We start from the raw sequence: 23115 nt of genomic DNA, 5'->3' as shown, positions 1-23115 counted from the left end.
TACCACTCTTACATACTTCTATGACACTCCCAACTTCCTCATACAATACCACAACTCCTCTCTAGACACCCTGTCATATGTCTACAAAAACACAATGAAACTACTTCTGACCTTCTCTGTACTTCTCCAACAACACTCTCAGTGCAAACATCACATCTGTAGTGCTTTTTCCTGGGATGAAACCATACTGCTGATCACTAATCATCATGTTCCTTCTTAACCTAGCTTCCACTACTCTTTCCCATAACTTCATGCTGTGACTGATCAATTTAATCCCTCTGTAGTTACTACAGCTCTGCACATCACCTTTATTCTTAAAAATCGGTACCAAAACACTTTTTCTCCATTCCTCAGGCATCATCTCACTTTCCAAGATTTCATTAAACAATCTGGTTAGAAACTCCACTGCCATTTCACTTAAACACCTCCATGCTTCCACAGTTATGTCATCTGGACCAACAGCCTTTCCATTCTTCATCCTCTTCATAGCTATCCTCACTCCCTCCTTGCTAATCCATTACACTTCATGATTCACTATCCTTTTACATCAAAAATATAAAGAATAATAATAGTAATAAAAAGTAAATATGTAAAACACAACAACAGCCCATACCCTAAGAGCAATAATGCCCTCAAGGTTATGTGTTATTGTGTAAATAATGCCTATCCAGGTTTGGGGGTTATTTACAGAGTAACACACACCCTGTGGGTATTATTGCTTACATAGAGCATGAATTGAGCCAAGTGTTGTTTATTGTACTAGACTATCTGCTCTTGTGGGCCATTTTAACTATAGACAATTTCCCTTCCAAAGGTAAGAATCAAAATCTGTACTTTGTATCTGTGAAGTTAACACCTTACCCATTATGCTTATCTTTCACTGCCTAAAAGTGACTTAGAACTGTAGCACAGTTAATAACATACAAAGCAACTTATTTCATTTATAAGTTCATACTGGGCAATCACTCTGCAGACTTATCATCTGCTTAACCAATAACCAGGTAGTGATCAAACGTCGGAATTAAACCCTGGGCCTAGTGTCTGTGAGGTAAATATCTTAATGTTATGCCACCCCTACCCCTTGTGCTGTCTACTTAAACTATTTGCATCAAAGCAGCTGGTATCAAGCTCCAGTTTTTAGATCCTGAGTAGACAGAGATTAACCAGTTGAATTGTTGGGTTTATTTAGGGCAAGAAGGTGCTGGTCATTGGAGTAAAGAGACTGAGTGGGAGAATATGGCTGGATAATATCTTTTAGATCAGGATACTTTTGAGGTTTGTAGATGATGTTACAGATATTTCCCAGATGGAAGCATATTAAATGGTGTGGGAATTCTTACTATTTTAGATGTTTTAGGGCTACACACTGATGATTTTTATAGGAGAGATTTTCAGATAAATTAGCTATTTCATTGCAACATTGTTTTAATTTACTAATTTGTGAGAACTGCAGGTTAGTAAATATTGGAGATGCACAGAGAAGAGCTAGGAGTAGATAGATAGTGGCAATAGTTTTCCTAGCAGTGTTTGAGTTTAAGTCCTAATAATAAATTGTTTACTTCTGTGCATAGAAAATTTGTGGATGGGGGACAGTTTTTGAATGGGAGCAGCTGTCACCCAGCACATATTTTGGCTGTTCTCCCCTATGGTTAGTGTATTAGTTTGAAGAGGTTTTGTAACAATGATAGAGATTTTAATGTTGAAATTAATAGAATGTTCTCTATTTTTGTTCTAGGGGTTATGACTATGAGTTAGTTGAGTCTGTTATTCAAAAAGTTACTGAGGGATTAACTTTTAGTAGAACTGGTGGGAGGGAGTTGGATGGGTAGGGTAATGTTTTATTTGTTCATGGTAGTGGGAATAGGAGAAGAGTTTATTTTGTTACTACATACAGTGTTTTGAGTTCTGAAATAGTCACTTTAGTTAGATATTATTGGATTTTTTTTTTGTTGTTGAAATTTAAACATCTAGCCAGTGTGCTTTATCCTTTTCCTAGTATTTCTTATAGGAGAGGAAAAAATTTGAGAGATATTTTGCTTCATAATTATTTTTGTCTGTACGCTGCTGCTCCCTCTGCTTTTCCTTAACTTTTAGGGACTTACTCATGTCATCATTGTTGTGTATGCCAATATATTGTTAAGACATTTTCACATATAAATGGGGTCCCTTTTTATACGTCTGAATTTTAAAGTTGTGATACTGAAGGTGTCTTATATGCTTTACAATATCTGTGTGGCTTGACTTACATTGGGGAAAGCAAAAGAAAGTTTAAAACAAGGTTGCAAGAACATACTAAAAATATTAAACATATTAAAATTGAAAGTCCTATTGCAAAACATTTTGCACAGTTTCATAAGTCTGACCCTACTGGTTTCAAGGCAACAGTTTTGGAGAAAGTGTCTGTGAATCTTTATTCAGAAAATGTGTATAAGAAAAAACTTACATAAAAGGAAGCTATTTTTATTTTGAAGTTCAGTACTTTATGTCCTTCAGGTCTTAGTATGGATTGTAATTGGAGAGTATCAATTTAAGGTATATTTTTACTGGTTGTTTGTTTTGTTGATGGGTGTATTTAAATGTGTTAATTGGTATGTTTTTCTTAGTACTCCTTAAAGGCTATGTTTTAGCCAAGGTGCTCGAGAATAAAGTCTTTTTTGTTTTTTTGAGTGGTTTCTGCCTGTGGTTTTTAGGTTTCCTAGCAGTGTCTGTGAAGCATTGTTTTATCCTATACAAGGACCTGAGTTTTTGGATTTTTTTATAGATTCTCGTATATGGTATTCAAATGTCATGTGGTACCTATCTATCTATCTATCTATCTATCTATCTATCTATCTATCTATCTATCTATTTATATCTATGGAAGCAAAATATTCCATTGAAATGGAAAATAGTCGATTTTACATTGATTGAGAGCTTCCCATTGAAAATGTAAATATTAATGTGCAAAGGATAAAAAAAATCACCCCTACAACCCTCCTGCTAATTATATATTCAAATTCTGAGATCACACTACTGTGGGAAAAGGCTATACGCCTGATCCCCACTGTATTATGATATCATGGTGAAAAAACGGTACTCAATCTTCACTTCATCAAAAAAAAATAAATAAAAAAATAAAGAAAAAAAAAGAAAACTAATACAAAAACCATGCCATCTTCAACTCCCTGCCCTCCCCCTGCTAATCATTTATATGCCAACTCCAAAATCACTCTACAGTGGGAAAAGGCAAACTATCCAATCCCCACTGTCCTCAATCTCGCACTGAAGCAAAGCCAGCAATGGTAAATCATTTTCAACCAACTATGCCTGCTTTCTTTTAGTACGATCATATCAATGACACCCATATATGTATCTAACTATCTGTCTATCTATCGATCAAGTTATCTATATACGAGTGTATATTAATGTGTGTGTATAATGCTCTGATGGTTATGCTATATATTTGCTGTTCCTATTGTGTTGTTCTGCACCATATTCTTTATCAATAATGCAGATAAACTGCATATACTTGAACATTATTTCTTCAGACAGACCCATGTTCATATGCAACACTCACAGACATACACACACACACACACACACACACACACACACACACACACACACACACACACACACACACACACACACACACACACACACACACTCTCATTCACTTATACATGTACCCACCAACAAACACAAAGTTCAAACAGGTCAAATGTTTTGCATGATAGGCAACTTTTATGCTGAATATTTCACACATTTTGATTGAATTAGTACAATTGGTATAATGCAGTTCAAAGCAAAACCAAATAATCTGCCTGTTCAATCATTTCACATTGAACTAAAGCATTACTGCTACTCATCTTAGGATAAAAAGACATTAGTTTACAATCGTAGACATCTTAATACTGCTGCTTTATTAAATAAAGTAGCTCATAGGCAAGTCGGAGATGTTTTGCCTTAATGTTTACACACACAAACTTTTGTATTTATTTCATGAACCACTATCTAATAAAGTCTATAGTTTTCAGTTTACACTTATTGTGCTTGATGTTAGTACATATCTAGAAATAAAATCTGAAACACAATGCAGTCATATAAAATAAAGAAATTATGATAAAACCTGCATAAAAATGATTTATGAAATTTTAACTTGAAAATTTGATGCATATTAAACTGTTCAAGAAAAGAATAAGCATGCTGACCTGAATATGCCAAAGAAAATTATTTGCTATATATTATTCTCCTTGTCTTTGTAGACATTAAAATATGGTTCCTGAAAAAAATGGCTGGCATATAATCACTTAACCTGTCCTACTCTCTTTGTCAAGTTCTTGTTTTATTTTACTTTATTGCTGTACAATTTTAAGATGGCATTTCTTTCCTTGACTGGGTGTCTTAACTATCTTGTTAGTGAAATGAAAGAACTGTGGGTAATGCTGACAGGTTTTACACCTCCTATACAAGTAATGAAACAGACATTTTCTTTCACACTACATTGATATTATTCAATATGGAATTATTCACCTCTTTGGGAACATTTCTCTTCCATATCTGATTACAGTGAATTAATTCACTGAATAAAGTCTGCAGTAAGATATTACTTATAAACATTACCCATCTGGCATTTGTCTTGAAATTATATTGCTTCTTTGGAGTTCCAGTTAAATAGCAGGTTGGTTTGGCAAGTTTCTCTAATAGTAATTGTCTGCTCAACAGTACATAATATGTCTTGCAAGGAGAATTAAGAATGCCTGCCACAGATACATTCAATATTAGAAATGGGTAACATTTTTACACTGATATTTCATTTTAGCTGTACTTGTACAAATGTTTCATAATTCAGTTGAATTTCATGAGATTCTCTTTGTTGCAATATTCAAGAAATGCACATCTGTAAAATAATGCAGAAGGTAATCCAGCATTTACATAAACTGGGGAGTCAGATTACCACTGTACATTTACTTCAGCTGGATGAGTAGACACTCAAAGAATTTTTAATAGAAAAACAGGCAAGGCACATAGCAGCTTTCAAATGGGATGACTACATTTATATAGCATATATATATATGTGTATGTATATATATATATATATATATATATATATATATATATATATATGTACACATACATATAGAGAGGTGTGTGTGTGTGTCTGTATGTGCACGTGTGTGTTTGTGTGTGTGTGTGTGTGTGTGTGTGTGTGTGTGTGTGTGTGTGTGTGTGTGTGTGTGTGTGTGTGTGTGTGTGTGTGTGTGTGTGTACAATCAGTATAAGATCATCATCTGCATGTTATCACTCATCCTGGAGAAACATTATACTAAATACTCCATGCTTTATTAGATTTCCTACAACAGTTCTCGAGAATAAAAGCAGACAGTTTTCATCATAACACAGACTATTATTTGTATACTTACAGACTTACCTATTATCTGTGGCTGGTGTTGTGGTTAGATGGCTAGAGCTCTGACTATGATCCAGACAATGGGACTGATTCGTAAACTTGACCACTGAGGAGATGGGCACGCCTTTGCCAAGGAAAGAGACAGTCTTTATTAGCAAGGACTAGCAGTTCTTGGTGAGGGCAAAGATTCAAGTGCAGATGTGTGCTCATATGTAATACACATTAAGAAATAGGTAGGACAGTGGTAGTGTATGCTATAAAAGACTCTTGTAGCTGTCAGACTGGTGTTATACAAGAGCTCAGTTATCCACTCACCACATGCTTTCTTTGACTGCTTCCACTAGGTTTCCCTGCTTGTAAGGCCTTAGTTCAAAAGAAGGGATACGTTGTACAGGTGTCAGAGAGGGTGAAGTGGGATGGTCAAGGAGGGTCTCTGTGACATGGCTAAATGCAGGCAGCTATGATGGTAACAAAAAAAATCTAACATTGAATGTGTGGTATATGCATGTTTCTGTGTTTTTTTTACACATGCATCATATCTCTCAACCTAGTAATGCAAGAAATCTGGGCAAAGACAAAAATAATGTGTGGATAAAGACAGAAAAATAAGAACAAAATTAAAATATTGCTATTATAAACTTAGAAAATTGCTACGATAACAGGCTTTGTATTTGCATGCATTTTCTGAAAATCATATGCGTACCATTTTTAATGATTTCAAAATCAGAAATTTTATAAGGAAGTGACCAAAAACATGAGGCAAAAATCTGAACATTATTGGAAAAGTTGGACATTTGAGAAGTATAACACACACACACACACACACACACACACACACACACACACACACACACACACACACACACACATTGCTTGCTCTCTAGAAGTCAAGCCTGCTTTTGATCTGGGTTCAAAAGTTGTATTAATATTTTGTTCTGAAGTACCTGCCACTATTTTTTTGACTGCAGTCACGTGTTTCTACCAGTCCTTACTCATTCTGCAGTCACATGTTTCTACCAGTCCTTACTCATTTATTAGGCTATAATTACATGGATTCCTCACATAATTAGGCACATTTTTGTATTGTTAAAGAAATGTTCACTTTGTAAGGCACTCAATTAAAGCAATTGTTTGGTGTTGATACCCTTTAATCAGTAGTCTGCCTGGCTTTTTAAAATCAGAAATATAGATAAATATGGGCTTGCTGTTACCAAATTCCAGGCAAAATATTAATGCCATAAGGTTCACTAAAATGCAAAAATCCAGGACCAGCTGATATTTCTTTGTCTTACAAGACCCAGATGGAATTATCAGCATGTCTGTGTAATACACTGAGAGTAAGATATATTTTAAATTTGTTTTCAGTTGTCTTGCAAGTTTGGTGAAGCAGACAGTGTAATGTATATTCTAGTTCTGTAATGCCCTCTCTTTTAAACCTGAAGCAATGTGTAAACCTAGAGACATATGAAACATCATAGTCATAGATGTGAATTAAGTAGCTAGTTTGTTGTTGGGTAGCTGTGGTAAAAACTCTATTGCAAGAATTAGATCTAGTTTATCTGTTGTGATCTTTATGAAGTCAATATAAGAGTTTAACTTGTGCCCTCAGTATCAAACAATTTTGTCAAGCCCTTATAATAAAGCATTATTAATACAAGAATCCTGATGTTATTACTTTTAAATGAGGTCTAAATAGTGGCAGTATATACATGCAGAGCAATACATGTACTTTTGGACTTTTCTAATTGTTCTTCTACCTACTTTAGGCTTCAGAAATGTAGTATTTGTCTATTCATTGATATATATATATATATATATATATATATATATATATATATATATATATATACATACATGGGTATAGTTTGTTAAATCTGATGATGTATTGGTCAAATGGATTTTAACCAGATGTTTTTCATGGAAATTTTTTTTAAATTTACAATGCAACTATCTGAATGCAGTGCACATTCTTCAGCATGTAAGAGTTTGAATTCAAACTGTTGATCAAATTGTTGAAGCAGTACAGAATGACAAAAAATTAGTCAAACTAAAGCAATGTTGATGGAACTGAGTAATGAATAAGAAATAAGGGTGAAAGCCATGAAATAACAACCAATATACAAAGTACCAATACATATAATTGCCTTTTTAGGTGGTGTAACAAGAACACCAGTAGATATTCTCAGCCTTCTCTGATTAACGTGTCTTGCTCTTTGACAATCACATTCATGACTGCTCTTTCATCGACTCACCTCCTACCCAGCAGACATCTTACTCTCCTGTGCCAAGCCGATACCTTATTCTGAGTTCTTGGCAGATTGGCATGGCACAATCCTTCAATGACCCAAAATGAGTGGTTAAATGCAAGCAGGAAATCCATTGAAGAACATCTGCAGGTTTGCATTTTTTTGAAGTTTCCATATTAGGTTGGTTTCTTCAACGTAACTCAAAAAATGGTGTGATCTGTCCCCACCTGTGCAATAACTTTTAGTGTACTACATGCCTCTAGGGCATTGGTGTGAGATAGATAGGGTAGGCACATTAGCATTTGACAGTAAGACTGAAATGCCAGGTTTTTCCCACACTTACTTTGCAGTCTGAATTTTCCTCCACAGATTATTGCACTAGTTTTAGTAACATCCCTTCATGATGGCACAGGCAGTATTACCCCAGATACTTCTAATTCCTGCTTGTTAATACTCACACATCACAAGTTGTGAACGAGGACCTGAGTGGCATGCCTCAAACATACATGTCATACAGCATCGTATTAAAGGTTTTCAAGGACTTTATTTGCATAATTCCATAAATATAGCATTGGCTGTACATTATGGAATTGCTATCACATATACCATGGACAGTATATAATTACTGAACATGGGCGTTCCTTACTCCAGTATGTTCCATCAGCTATCCATATGTTGAATGGACATAAGTCTATAATGTTATCCACAGTTGATTATGAAAGTAATTCCAGTACCTGTGTTGGCATTGAGGAAACTCTTAAATTTCCACTCAATAAAGCACATTACCAAAATGTGGGATTAACCTCATGTACAGCTATAGGCCCCTTACATTAAGCTACTAATGATGACTGTCTACTTGTACCCACAGTTTCAGCAAGTCTTCATCTTGATAGCATAGCATCCATTACTGTTTCTCTTGTACCCTCTAAACAATCTAAACCAACAGGACATGTTAGGTTATGAGTTACTTCTGCTCAATGTTGCAGCCTAGACAAGGTCCTATATTTATTCTGGAACATGGTAGTGTACTGTGCTTTTATGAAGTTTATCATCCCCAGATACTACCTCTGTGACAGTAATTCCTTTGCACTTCTCCATCAATTTACTTTGACATGTCCAATACCTTTTATTATTTCCGTCTTTCCATCATGTAATGGTAACCTTCAATATCAGAGATTTGTCTTTTAGTCTAGGTGCACATAAATAAATGTTGCCAACTGTACCTAATGGAAAAAGGCAATCTTCATTAAATTCGTAACACATTTGTGTTTGTTTAGTGTTATCCATGTCTTACTAATACTGAAATACATTTAATACAGCATCTCTTTGTTTTATGGAGCACTATTGGTGATCATCCAATCATATATCATAATTTCTGATGGCCTACAGTACAAGTTATACGCATCAGAAGGTTACTAGTATTGGGCAAATGAAGTGGAAGCATGTGAATATGCTAACTACAAACTAGAATTATAAAATTTAACTTAATAGCTTGATAATGGCAAGAAGAATGTAAAATTATAAAAAAATTAATCATTAAAATTAATCAGGTAAAGAGAAAAACCTTTAAAATTAAGCAAATGTTGTCTTGTGCGTTTCCTGGTGACTAGCTGACTTTAAAAGTATTTCAATGGTTGAATTTTAAACTTTTTGCACTGTTGGCATGGTGTCATAAGCATTCTTTTAGTTTTTGTTATAATTTTAACCTGACATCTACATTAGGGAATAATTGTGGTTCAGTGCCTGATCTAAGAGACTCTAGGTTGAATAAGGAGAAAGTAACAGACAGCTGCCTGTCAGGTGCCAGGATCCGCCACATAACACACGTACTCAGGTCCCTCAACAACAGGCACAAATATGATTCTATCGTACATGTGGGTGTGAATGACCTGAGATTTACCTCCCTGAACTACATGAAAAGAGACATGGAGGAGCTCTTGGATTATGTAGCACAGGTGGGTATGACACTAGCCCTGAGCAGCCTCCTACCATCACCCAGAATGATACCACAGTACAATCAGAAAATGATCAAGTTCAATAATTGGCTAAGTTTCTGGTGTCATTCTAAGGGGATTCAGTATCTGTCTGCCTGGGATGACATGATGCTTTGCCAGAGATGGCATGAATCTGTCACCCCTGGGCTCCCGGATACTGGCCAAGGCTCTTGCCACTCCTATAGTGCCTTTTTTAGGTGGTGTTCCAAAGACCAAATTACCACCATAACAGCTACAAACAAATGCAATCTGAGGGTCCTGCTGCTCAATGCTAGAAGTCTAAATCTCAAAATGCACTCACTGAAAGCATTCCTTAAAATGGAGAACATCGACATTTGTGCAGTAACAGAGACCTGGTTCAAGACAGCAGAAAGCACCCCCTGCACTACAAGGCTATAACTCATTCCACACCTTTTGGCCCCAGAACTTGGACTGATGCTCCAAAGGTGGTGGTGTTTCCATATTCATAAAGGATGCACACACCTCTAGACTGGTAGCCCAACATAATGCATCTGAGATACTTCAGGTGCAGCTAACATTGGGTAAGACACCAATTCAGGTCGTAGCCTGCTATAGGTCCCCCATGTCCCAAGACTCACACTCCACATCCCTAAGCACCCTGGAGAATATTAGGGTCCAGCCTAACACTCTCATATTGGGCGACTTCAACTACCCTTCCATTAACTGGGAAAACTACTCATGTACCAATACACTTGCCCAATGTTTCCTGGAATTCATTAATTCCGATGCCCTGAACCAGCTCATTCTTACCCCCAAGGAGAGGTGGCAATATCCTTGACCTGGTCAATACTAACATGGGTGACTGTTGCTCTACACCAATAGTCAACTCCTCCCTGGTTAGATCCGACCACAAACTAATCACCTTTGAAATCCATAACCTCCCACCTGCCCCGCAAAGGTAACCACCATGAAAAACTTCTCCAAAGGTAACTTTGGGATCCTAAAAACAGAGGTGGCTAACTTCACAGCACCCATGCAAATGAAGAATAGTTGCATAACTGCTGAATCATACACCAATGCACTGTATAAACATGTACACAAATGCATGGATCTTGCCATACCCAGTAGAAGCAAGACACTCTCCTCCAAAAAAAGGAAGCCAATCTGGTGGTCCCCTGCCATAAACAAACTCTACAACAGAAGGAGGAAACTGATGTGTAATAAGGTGAAGTCTCAATACTGGAAAAAGTCCCTCATCAGCCTCAGCAAAAAATTGAGATCCCTCATCAAATCCTCTAAAGCTAGTTATGAAAACAAAATTGCAACAGATAGTAAAGACAACCACAAGGCCTTCTATAGTTATGTAAAGACTCTCCATGGCAACACCCAGATTTGCTCTGAGCTATTGCACAATAGTACCTCCTATACTGAGCCAACAGATATTGCCAATATACTGGCTGACAGATTCAGGGCCAACCTCACCACTCTCTCCCCCACCAAAGGACCAATCACAATACCAGTAGATTGCCAGGCACCCAGTGTTACTGCTGCACAGGTTAAAACAGCACTGTCCAAGGCCAAGAATACAGCTTCTATGGGATCTGACAATATCCCTGGCCTGTGTTCTACATGAACTATAGAGTGAACTGGCACCTCACCTGTGTGCCTTGTTGAATCACAGCCTCATCTCAGGCTTTGTCCCTACTGAATGGCACACTGCTACAGTCATACCTCTCCACAAAGGAGGAGCAACTACAGATCCTGGAAACTACCACCCCGTTAGCATGATGAGTCTGATATGCAAAACTATGGAATGCATCATCATCATGGACCTAATAAACAAGGATATAGGGAATCTCCAAACTCTGGATCCCACACAGTTTGGTTTTGTGAAGGGTAGATCATGCCTGCTCAATCTGCTCGACTTCTTTGAGTCAGTCACCAGGGCTGTGGATGAAAGCAAAGTGGTTCATAGAGCCTACCTTGATCTGGCCAAAGCCTTTGATACCATTCCCCACTTAGGAATCATAGAAAAACTCATTAAGCTATTCATCAACCTCTATATCAGTAGGTGGGTTGCAAACTGGCTCACAGATAGAACCCACAGTGTGAAAGTAGCTGACTCCAAGTCAGACTGCTGACCAGTCACGAGTGGCATCCCACAGGATTTGGTCCTGGGTCCTCTCCTGTTAGGTATCTACTTCTCTGTAGTCCAGGCCAACATGAAGGGACTCTGGCTGACAAAGTTCGCAGACAATTGCAAGTTGGGAGCTATTATTAACTCCCCAAGTGATGTTGACATCCTACAGAAAGGCCTTACTGAGATCAACGACTGGTGTCAGAACCATGACCTTAAGCTCAATGCCAAAAAATGTGTCATCATCCCCTTTGGGAAAAACCCAGTTCCCATGAATTACCACATTGATGGTAGTCCACTGCACAGAAGGCATTATAAGAGATCTGGGAACACAGGGTGACAGCAACCTCTCTTTTGACCACCACATTGCCACTGTGATCAGAAAGTCCTTCTATGTGACACATCTCATTACTAAAGGTTTTGCATCCAGGAAGAAATAGGTCATTGTCTCCCTCTACTCTTCCCTCATTACACCAATCATTGAGTTCAGTGCCCCATTTGGCATGTACCTCACTAGACACCTGCAATAACTGGAGAGGCCACAAAAGTACCTCACAAAGAGGATCCTAGGTCTTAAACACTTGTCCTATATGGACAGACTCAAAAAACTCCAATTTTTCTGTCTCATATCGCCTACTTAGAGGCGATCTCTGCTTGACTTACAAAGCCATGCCTGATCCAGGTCTGTTAGAAATGCTACATCTAAAGAATTCCCAATCCCTCCACACCACACGCACCAGAGACCTCAACATGCTGGAGGAACATGTTCATAACCCAGAGACTGCCCATGCTATGGAACAGACTTTCCATACATGTCAAGCAGAGCACCTTGCTGAACCTCTTCAAGAGAAATCTTGATGAGTGGATGGGATACAGAAAATTCACCCCGGGGATAACTCCAGTAGCTCTACTCGACAGAGGCACTTAGAACTAAAGTCAGGTGGCACTATGCCAGGGTAATCCTATGGCTAGGCCTGTAAAGGACCCAGGGGCTTTAGCCTAGTACACATCTATGAACCTCTGAACCTAAAATGGAACTGAACAGGTAATCAAAATGGGGGTAATAAGTATATAAGTAGATGCATATAAGTACCAAAACCTTGAAAGTGTAAATACTTCCTTTAATAGTCACTGTATGTTTTCACTGTCACTAGTGTTAATTTGGAGGTATAAGCCAGACCAAGCCCTCAGTAGTCCATCCCTATGAACAGTTGTTGACTGGACATCATATGAAAGTATCTAAGCAAACTTGTTTGAGAAAGGGTTCAGCTAGGACATATATATATATATATATATATATATATATATATATATATATATATATATATATTTATTTATATACATACATATATATATATATATATATATATATATATATATATATATATACATACATATATATATATATATATATATATATATATATATATAGGCTGATAGGTAGGAACAAGGCTATTGGACCTAGGGCCTATATAAGCCTAGCCAAAAAGGTACCCTGGCTTTTTCCACCCAAGAAAATTTTCCTGTGCCACTGTCGAGCAGAGCCACAGAAGTTATCCCCAAGGTGAATTTCCTATCTCCCATCCAATCATCAAGATTTTTCTTGTAGAGTGCTAATGAGGAGCTTTGTTTGATATAGATAGGTAGTTTGTTCCAGAGTATGGGAAGTCTCTGGGACAGGAATCTATCCCTCCAGCATGTTCTGTTTATTGTGGTGACAAGGTTTAGGTCCCTAGACCATGTAGCTCGGAGGGACTGGGACAGAGGGGGATGGTGTTGAAAGCCTTGGTAGATCTAGATAGGCTGTGTGAACCACCTTACCCTCATGTACGACTTTGGTTACTGCTTCAAAGAAGTCTATCAGGTTTAGGAGACATGATCTGCCTTTTACAAACCCGAACTGGGTGGGGTCCAGAGTTTGGAGATTACCAATGTCATTGTTTATAAGTTCCATGATGATACATTCCATAGCTTTGCAGACCAGGCTCATCAGGCCAATGGGGCAGTAGTTCCCAGGGTCCGTGGTGGCTCCACCTTTGTGGAGTGGGATAACCATCACTGTGCGCCACCATTCAGTGGGCACAAAGCCTGAGATGAGGCTATGATTGAACATGGTACTAAGGTGGGGTGCCAGTTCGTTCTGTAGTTCATGTAAAAGGCAGCCTGGGATGTTGTCAGGTCCCATAGATGCTGTGTTCTAGGCTTTGGAGAGTGTGTTTTTTACCTGTGCAGCCATGATTACAGGTACTTTGCATTCTTCTGGTATAGATATGGGCCCTTTAGGGGGTGAGAGGGGGGTACAGTTAGCACTGAACCTATCTGCCAGGATATTGGCAATATCAGTTGTTTCTGTATATTTAGTGCCATTGTGCTGTAACTCAGAGTAGATCTGAGTGTTGCCATTGAGATTCTTGACATAGCTATAAAATGCTTTGTGGTTGTCTTTAGAATCAGTGGTGATTTTGTTTTTGTAACTAGCTTTGGAGGCTTTTATGAGGGATCTCAGCTTTTTACTAAGGCTTACCAGGGAGTTCCTCCAGTCATGGGATTTAACTCTTTTTTGCAACCGTTTCTTTCTTCTGTTGTAGAGTTTGTTTATGGCAGGGACCACCAGATTGGCTTCCTTTTTTTTTGAAGGATAGCATCTTGGTTCTGTTAGGGATTGCATGATCTATGCACTTGTGTAAGTGTTTATAAAGTGCATTTGTGTAGGATTCAGCAGTTGTATCTCTATTGTCCATCTGCATGGGTGTTGTGAAGTTTGCCACTTCTGTCTTAAGAAGCTAGAAGTTGGCTTTGGAGAAAATGTTTACGGTGGTTTCCCTAATGGAGGGTGCGGACAGGATGTGGATGTCTAGGGTGATTAGCTTGTGTTCTGATCTGACCAATCAGGAACTGACCTCTGTTGTGGAACACCTGTTGCCCATGTTGGTAATGACCAGGTCTAGGATATTGCTGCCCCTAGTAGGGGTGTGGATAAGTTGATCCAAGGCACTGGAATTTATGAATTCCAGAAAACGTTGAGCAAAAGATATGGTACATGAGCAGTTTTCCCAGTTAATGGTGGGGTAGTTAAAATTGTCCGTTATTAGGGTGTCAGGTTGTACCCTAATATTTTCCAGTGTATCAAGAAATGAGGAGTGGGAATCCTGGTGCATGGTTGGGGATGTGTAGCAAGCTACAATTTGGATTGCGGTCTAGCCCAGAGTTAGTAGCACTTGGATAATCTTGGATGCATTATGCTGAGCAACTAGACTGGAGGTGTGGATATCCTTAATGAATATGGACATGCCTCTGCCTTTTAGTGTTTTGGTCCAGGTTAGGTGACCGAAAGTGTGGTATGAAGTATAGCCTGGTAATGCAGGGGTGCTCTCTGGATCCTTGAACCAGGTCTCTGTCACTGCACAAATGTTGATGTTCTCCATTTTAAGGAGTGCCTCAAGTGAGTGCATTTTGAGGTTTAGACTTCTAGCATTGAGTAGCATTACCCTCAGATTTTGCTTGCTTGTACTTGTTATGGTGGTGAGTTTATCATTTGAACCTTTCCTAAAAAAGGCACTATAGGGGTGGCAAGAGCCTTAGGCAGTATCCGGATTCCCAAGGGTGACAGGTGCAGACTATCTCGTGCAAAGCATTGTGGTCTGTCGATCATGTCATCCCAGGCAGACAGATACTGGATCCCCTTAGAATGACACCAGTAGCTTAGCCAATTGTTGAGGTCAATCATTTTGTCCTTGTATATGTATGTGTGTATATATATATATATATATATATATATATATATATTACATATATATATATATATATATATATATATATATATATATATAGATATATATAGATATATGCATCCTTTGTTGACTAGGTTAGTCCCATTAGGCTAGTGGCCTCTTTTCAGTACTTTCCCAAGGCAATATTTATTCTACTAGGAGAAATTTAGCCAGGGCATCGGGAACTTCAATAGGTGCCATGGGATTTTTTACATCCTCCCAAGCTACCACTAATTCATGATGATGGGATCTCACGTTAGCATCTTATCCAAAGGATGACACACTCAGGAGTGCAGCACCCCCTTATGCTGCACTGCAGTATCAGCAATCAATCTATCTCATTGGAAAATAGAAGCCTCAGCCTCCTGCACCAAAGGGTAGTGATATACCTATCATGCCACTGGCACCAGTACTATGCACATTTCATGTTTTTCAGCTCTCATATTTCAACACAAAAGTAGCATAAACATTCAGGTGTTTCTGCTTTGCAGTATCAGTCACATATAGCCATACATAAGATGTCTCTGTCAGGTATATTTCAGTTAATAATTCATAAAGGGAGCATCATCATGTACCACTAATGACTATGAAGAATATATTACACATAGGCCACTCCTGATACAGGCAACTTTGGAATACATATGATCCTTCCATTATATTAGAGCTAAATTGGTCCTGCATTCCACCCTTATATCACATTCATCAGTAGATAACACAAAGCAAAAAAGCACCTATAAGTCAAAGAACTTCAGGTACAAATATGAAACAAAAAATGTTCACTGCAATGTTTTAATGGTAGTACAAAACTTTCGAGTATAACTCTTCCTCAGTGTATAAAATCAACAGATGAAGTAAACCATTTTTAAAAGACAATAGAACCAATCTGCTCACATATCCAATTAAACCCTAATTACAAGCTTAATTAATGTGCCCTGTCTCATAAATATACTTATATAAAAAACAATAAAAATATTTATAAAATACATAACAACCATATGTGTAGATATATATATATATATATATATATATATATATATATATATATATATATATATATATACATAAGAAGCATATATAAAAAACATGTAAAAACATGTATAAAAAACATATAAAAACACATAAAACATTTCAACAGACTATTAATTTAAGTATGACACTTCAGTATCTTAAATTAATTCATGCCTCTCTCTTAAAACAGGTGTAATACTAGTAGCTTTAATTAAGCTTGTAATCAGTGTTCAATTGGATATGTGAGCAGATTGGTTCTATTGTCTTTTAAAAATGGTTTACTTCATCTGTTGATTTTATACACTGAGGAAGAGTTGTACTTGAAAGCTTTGTACTACCATTAAAACGTTGCGGTGAACATCTTTGGGGTTTTTTTTTTGACTCATCAGTAGATGGAATGAGCAAAGAAGGTCATATTATGACTAAATTCAAACACCATTTGAGTCATTAATCAAACATAATAATCACCTAGGATTAGACCATACAAAACACATCTTGCCTCTCTTAAAGTAACCCAGTAATTAAAAAATATAGCTTAACCAGAACAATAAAGTCTCCAATATGGAACAGGAGGTGGATAACAGAAGGGCTCTAACACTGCAACATCTGGGCTGAAGTCAAACATTGCATGCTTACATTGCTGTACTACATAATTTAATTCTAAATAGAATGGCAAGCTGTCCATTCACTACATGGAGGGAGGCTGCTGTCAACATCCTCAGTAAAAATGATGTTGCAAATCCCCTTCTGGCCTCAGTTTGACAATCCAATTATTGAATCCCCTTCTGGCCTCAGTCTGACAAACCAATTAGTGAAGGTTATGATGGTGTATCTGGAAGAACTATCTGCTGCCACCTCACAAATCTCTGCAACTTATAATCTTCTAATGAAAAGGGATGAAGTTCATGTGTCCCTAGATGAAAGTGCCCTAATGGGGCAATCAGTGGGGTTGTTAGAATTGTCAAACAGGAATTAACTCAGAGACCCATCCAACTTGGAAGTAGTCTGTTTACCTATGGAAGTCAATGATCAGTGCAAATATAATAAAACTCAATTGAGCTTTTTAACATATTAGGTCCTAGAAACTATGGCCAACTACTGCATGTTTGAATCCATGAAGTGCAGCAACTAATCTGCATTTTGGGATTTGGGATTTATGGAAAATGAGTCTTTTGATTTAAGGCTGTAACACATATGTAAGGCATCCTTTTACTCTTAAAAAAAGATTGTATTGATAGCAAAAAACACCTGATCCCTGTAGATAAAAAATAATACATTTAAGCATATAGTTTAAACACTGTTCTGACTGCACTAACTGCAAGAAGAAGTGTTGTTTTCCATGCATAGAATTTCCCTGAACTCATGCTGTAGGTTCATAGTTGGAATTGGTCAACTGTTTGTTAACATGACTGAAGTCCTGTGAAGGAAGAATGTTTCTTTTTGGAAGGCTTATTTGAAGATCACTTTCTGTTACAGTTTCATAAACATATTTAATGCCAAACAGAGCTCCCAAGGAAGACATACTTAAAACAGAAAATAATTAGTCTGAGCAGTGCCAGGATTTTTTTCTGCTTAGGAAAGCAAGACTTTTAGATAGCAATGAATGAGACATACCACCGCCAAAAAAATGTCTTTGGGAATGAAATATCAGCAGACAAGCTGCGAAGTGAAAGTTGTGCATCTGTTGAACACCCACGCATGGCCGGCCTTAGGCATAAGCGAACTAGGCGACCACCTAGGGCACCATACAGACCAGCCTCTTAAAGGGCGCAGTTTTAATTTATGTACATATTTTTTATGTATGTATTTATTTGAATTAACAACGTTTGCACTCTTCTTGGCACCCTAAGTGTAACCAGAAGTCAGAACCATGGGGGAGGGGATGAGCGCCTTCCCACTTACCAGATAAAAAAAACACAAAGTAACCAAAACAGCAGTAACCTTGGTCGAGGAAAAAAGCACCTTGCCACAAATAGCGTAATAGTATTTAATAACCGCTTTTGTCAGAAGACTTCATCAGAATGAACACTAAACTCAACAATCTACTTTAAATAGCACAGCTAACAATCAATTAAACAATTAAGAATGTTAATTAAAAAATCTCAGTTAAACAACCTCATTTCAATGCTTTTATCAATACATAATTTACGATCTTTTAAAAAACATTTAATGTTAATGGCATCGTTCAGGCCTGGAAATTTATCAGATTTTAACCTGATTTGCCACAATGTTTCCCTTTGCTCTACATAATTTTTAAAATCACCCCCCCCCTCAAATCTGATTTACAAACTTCAATAACCGAGAATAAAAATTTCTTAAAATTGTGACAAACCAAGGAATGTTTAAACAAAGCATTTGTATCATCTTGACATTTAATGCTATAAACATGTTCATGGATACGTGCCTTTAGGCACCTAGTGGTCACTCCCACGTAAAAAGCGGGGCAGGTGCTGCAATTACTAATATAAATAACACCCTTAATGCAACAATTAACATGTTCTGGCACTTCAAAAGTTTTATCTATAGTATCAATAACTATAAAAGGCCCTTGGGAAATATATCTACACATGTTGCATTGGTAACAGGGAAACATACCTTTTTTGTTAATCTTATTTGGTTCTAACCATTTACTATTTGTCTCCAAAGCTTTTTTAATGTTAAAATTGTTTCTGAAAACAAAATTGGGTTTGTTTCCTATAACTTTGCAAATGTCAGAATTACCCTGTAAAACTTTCCAATTTCTCTCAAGCAGACGTTTTATTGTAATGCTGTCAATGCTCATATCCAAGGAACAAACTAAATTGCCATTGGTACAAGTTTTATTTGGTTCAGCTATCGAAAAGATAGAACTATTAGATGTATTAACATTTAACAACGCTGGGTAGTGTGTTTGTCTTTTACTTAATACTTCACTAACTATATCTTCTAACATCTGTTTACTGTATCCTCTGTCAATAAACATAGTCCGAATGAATTCTATTTCCCTACACAGATCTTCTTCCTTCGATGTCATACGACAAGCTCTGATGAACTGTCCCTTTGGTATATTTCTAATAATATGTCTTGGGTGTCCACTTTTATAGTGAAGATAACTGTTGGTAAAAGTTTTTTTCCTAAAAATCCGGCTGTTAAACTTGTGTTCTAATGTATCCCACCAAAATGATACATCCAAGAAATTAATCATTGCCCCAAATTCCCCTAGGGTGAATTTTAGAAAGCTCCCAGAATTATTAATTTCAGAAAGCAAACTTTCTACAGTATCCTTGTTTCCTTCAATAATGAAAATCAAATCATCAACAAACCTATAGTACAATAAAATTTGAAATTTGGTCTTCAATGGACTAAGAAACTCTTGTTCCCATCAAGACATAACTAAGTTTGCATAAGAAGGTGCTGCTGACGACCCCATAGCTACTCCTCTTTTTTGTCTATAATAAGTTTGACCAAATAAAAAATAGTTGTGGTATAACAAAATTTCCAGAAATCTACAAATAGTGGAAATTTGACCAATACTGTATTGCTTATTTTTACTTAACACACTACGTATAGCCTCAACCCCTTCTTCATGGGGAATGCAAGTATATAAGGAAACCACGTCCATAGTGAAAATGATGTAAATATTGGGATCAAATATGTCACTATCAGCAAAATTCTTTAGTTTATTCAAAAAATACCAGGAATCCTTAATAAAGGATTCCTGTTTAGAAACTAATGGCCCTAAGGTAGCGTCTACTACAAGTGATATCCCTTCAGTAACAGAATGTGGGGAAGACACTATCGGTCTAAATGGTGGATCTAAAGGATTTTTGTGCACTTTCTGTATTCCGAAAAGAACACCTATCCTAGGTTTATCTATAACACAAAATTCATAAACATCTAAGTTAATCTCATTGGACATCAGAGCTTCATATAAATATGAATGTATTAATCGTTGTTTTTTATTTATTTCATAAGGTGAAACAACTTCATATTCATCTTTATTGTCCAATATTTCTAATATTTTCTTTTTATAAGAATCTTGCGTCATAATGACAATATTGCCCCCCTTGTCACTTCCCATAAACCTTAAGGTGTGATTTTTGTTACGCAACTGTTTAAAAGCTTTTCTGTCTTCAAATGTTAAATTATGTGTACTTCTAACATTCTTTGCCAAAACATTGTCAAGCTCTTGTATACATACCTCTTCAAATACTTTAATAGTATGGGTTAACTGGGGATTATAGGTGGTAGGTTTAATCAAATATTTATTTATTTCTGGAATGTCGTGCGTTAAATAACAAAGATTTAATTTTCTAGCATACTTTTTAATGTCCGCGACTGTTTTACTAAAATCAGCTTTAGTTGTAGGAACGAAGTTAAAGCCTAGCCTTAACATGTTCAATTCGTTAGTACTGAAAGTAACATCTGTTAAATTAATAATATCAAAACCATCCAACTGTGATGTTAGGTCTCGTCCCCTGACGAGTTTGACCCCAGGAAGGTATGACTCCTCGTTAATACAGTCTTTTTGACAGGTGGAATTTTTTTGGAAAAAAAAGAAGAAGATGATGAAGAAGAACCTGTAGCAGAATTAATGCTACCCCCACCAGTCTTTGCTTTGATGATACATTCGTCGGTTGTTTGATTTTCTAAAACATTAGTGTCAGATTGTTCAGTATCTATAACACTATCAACGTTCCCAGCAACTGCTGGACATTTACTACTAGAAACATTAACTGTAGTTTTAGAAAAAGTTGTCGGAACTTTTTTCACATTTTTGTTGTTAAATATAATACTACTGGCATTATTAGTTACAACAGAACTATAGTTGCGCCTGTTAACATTATGAAACACTAGTGCTTTAATATTACTTTCCTTATTGCCTGGTACAAAAAAATTATAAGCGGTCTTCGATTCGTAAGAAGAAATGTCCCGCATCAATTTAAGATGTTTCCTGTTAGTAACCTCCGCTGAATGTCTTTCTACTTCTTCAGTCAACTTATTAAAAAGTTCGACTTGATTTTTGTCAGTTACCATAGTTTTAATATGAGCCTCTACTTGACAAATTTCCTCTTTCAAGAAGCCCATTTTGGTGGAATTGTTATCTATTAATAACTTTAAAAAAGACAACCCCGCTTCATTAAAGAAAGATACCAAGGTTTCAAACATCGGATCTCCAATGGAAACGTCGTTAGGGCATTTAAAAAATCTCAGCCCTTTTGGCATAATTTGTAACTCAATGCAGCGTTCAAAATAACAGTTTTCTACAACTAAGGAACGATACCTTTTCAATAATTTGGTCAAAAGTTCACATTTTTTGTTGATTTCTTCGCTGCAAAAGGACTGTACATACCCAGAATATTCACCAAAGGGATTGATAAAAGTATCCAGTAGTGGTTTTACTCCAAACTCGTTGCATTGGTGTGAGCGGGAGGTACAAACACTGGCTGCTTTCACTTGATCTTTAGGAAGACCGGGTTCATCTACTATTTCGATGACGGTATCCATTTCTTTAAATGAACCAATAGGACTCGAGGCATTCGCCGCAGGCTGTGATGTAGTAGCCCTTGCTACTAAGAATTTTAACGAATTTTGAATGTCAATTAGAGTGGTAACCAACAAATTGTTGGTATTACCTATGTCAGCTCCTGGAGTGGGATGTATTGTTAGGTTTAATAACTGTTCATCAACTTCCTCAGCCATGGGGTGGTAGTGAACGAAATAACTAGATAAAAAAACCACAAAGTAACCAAAACAGCAGTAACCTTGGTCGAGGAAAAAAGCACCTTGCCACAAATAGCGTAATAGTATTTAATAACCGCTTTCGTCAGAAGACTTCATCAGAATGAACACTAAACTCAACAATCTACTTTAAATAGCACAGCTAACAATCAATTAAACAATTAAGAATGTTAATTAAAAAATCTCAGTTAAACAACCTCATTTCAATGCTTTTATCAATACATAATTTACGATCTTTTAAAAAACATTTAATGTTAATGGCATCGTTCAGGCCTGGAAATTTATCAGATTTTAACCTGATTTGCCACAATGTTTCCCTTTGCTCTACGTAATTTTTAAAATCACCCCCCCCCTCAAATCTGATTTACAAACTTCAATAACTGAGAATAAAAATTTCTTAAAATTGTGACAAACCAAGGAATGTTTAAACAAAGCTTTTGTATCATCTTGACATTTAATGCTATAAACATGTTCACGCCCTCCCACTTACAGCTGCAGGTTGGAGAGGATGCTTTAAAAAAAAAATCTTTACTCTGCGTTACAATGAGAGTCTGCTGTAAGGAGAAACATGAACATATGTGCATCATGACACATTTGGACATTTGGTTTAGAAAGGCTCTGTTCCCCTTCCTCCCCTCCACTTAGTAAGTGTTTTTGGTGTTATCAGAAGGAGTTAGGGTGGAGTTGTTGCAGGGTCAGTCTGTGGGGCCAGTAGGAATTAAAGCAGATGATTTGCCAACATTTTCCACAGGGCCTGGCAGGTAATATAAACCATAGAAATGGTGACCTATTGAGCTGTGAGCTAGTCAAACTGCACTTTCTTTTGTGGGCTATATGGGGCAGGCGAGCGTCCTGAGGGAGGTGCTGGGAATTTAGCCACTGCTGGGAT

The sequence above is a fragment of the Protopterus annectens genome, chromosome 10.part0 (genome assembly GCF_019279795.1).
Source record: "Protopterus annectens isolate FY-2018-M chromosome 10.part0, PAN1.0, whole genome shotgun sequence".
In the NCBI taxonomy this organism is placed as follows: domain Eukaryota; kingdom Metazoa; phylum Chordata; order Ceratodontiformes; family Protopteridae; genus Protopterus; species Protopterus annectens.
The sequence above is the reverse complement of the archived record's forward strand: the minus strand, read 5'-3'. Positions refer to the sequence as shown.